Below are 1,743 nucleotides of genomic sequence, written 5' to 3'. Positions count from 1 at the left end.
CCTTCAGATCAGATCAGATCAGATTAGTCGCTCAGTCGTGTCCGACTCTTTGCGACACCATGAATCGCAGCACGCCAGGCCTCCCTGTCCATCACAAACTCCCGGACTTCACTCAGACTCATGTCCATCGAGTCAGTGATGCCATCCAGCCATCTCATCCTCTGTCGTCCCCTTCTCCTCCTGCCCCCAATCCCTCCCAGCATCAGAGTCTTTTCCAATGAGTCAACTCTTCTCATGAGGTGGCAAGAGTACTGGAGTTTAAGCTTCAGCATCATTCCCTCCAAAGAAATCCCAGGGCTGATCTCCTTCAGAATGGACTGGTTGGATCTCCTTGCAGTCCAAGGGACTCTCAAGAGTCTTCTCCAACACCACAGTTCAAAAGCATCAATTCTTCAGCGCTCAGCCTTCTTCACAGTCCAACTCTCACATCCATACATGACCACAGGAAAAACCATAGCCTTGACTAGACGAACCTTTGTTGGCAAAGTAATGTGTCTGCTTTTGAATATGTTATCTAGGTTGGTCATAACTTTCCTTCCAAGGAGTAAGTGTCTTTTAATTTCATGGCTGCAGTCGCCATCTGTAGTGATTTTGGAGCCCAGAAAAATAAAGTCTAACACTGTTTCCACTGTTTCCCCATCTATTTCCCATGAAGTGGTGGGACCGGAGGCCATGATCTTCGTTTTCTGAATGTTGAGCTTTAAGCCAACTTTTTCACTCTCCATTAATAGCAATAAGCAAAATGGCAGAGCAGCCAGATATATGATAGAGAAAACCAAGGAAAGAGACAACCAAGAGAAATGCTTCTGGGATTACAGTCAATCATGGGTGTCAGGAATTCTGTTATACAAATATTAGGCTTAGAGTGAAACCACTTAGGAGCAATCACAAAAGGATGTGAGCAGACTTGGAAACACTTTCTAGTCTGCACAAAAACTAAGCAAAATGTGGAAGCCTCACTGGCATGAGGGCCTTAAGCAGAAGTTCTGAAACAATGGTAGTTGTTGTACAGTAAGCTACTCGAATGCAGAGGCAGTGCCTAGGAAGTCAAGATTTAACATAAAGGAGTTTGGAAGACTGCATGGCCAAAGCTGAACATTCTTCAGGGGGTAAGAGAGGGACAGTCCAAGCTACCAGTCTCTGGCTGAACATAGGCCAAGAAAAAATTTCTCAAACTGTAACAGCAGCATCCAAACCATACATCCAATGGTAAAGTGTAAAAATATTTACTGTTCAAGGGGGCTTAAGTACCACCTTTGACCAATAAGTGGTTTATGCTGACTCAGGGGTGACCCCTGGGAAGCCAGATTAAAATATAAAAGCAAAACAAAATCTGAGTAGGGACTTGAGAAGTTTTACACTGCAGGGGAAATAGACCTTACAGAGTTGGTTTAGCAAGTCACTGAACAGATAAATGACCAAGTGAACATCAGTTCCTGAGGGATAAAGAGAATAGTGTCCAGGGTTGCATGATATCTAAAACATCCAGTTTTCAACAAAATCAATTTGACACACAAAAAACAATAATGCATGACCCACACAAGAAGCGGCCATTATAAACATTCTCAAAGAACTAAAGGAAATCACATTCAAAGAATTTTAAAAAGATCTTCCCTGGTGGTCTAGTGGTTAAGAAATATGCCTGCCAATCAGGGGACGTGAGTCTGGGAAGATCCCACATGCCATGGGACAACTAAGCCCATGCTTGGGAACAAGAGAAGTCACTGCCATAAGAAGCCCTTG

Source organism: Bison bison, unplaced genomic scaffold, assembly GCF_000754665.1.
Source record: "Bison bison bison isolate TAMUID 2011002044 unplaced genomic scaffold, Bison_UMD1.0 scf7180017864088, whole genome shotgun sequence".
NCBI lineage: Eukaryota > Metazoa > Chordata > Mammalia > Artiodactyla > Bovidae > Bison > Bison bison.
Note: the sequence above shows the minus strand (reverse complement) of the source record.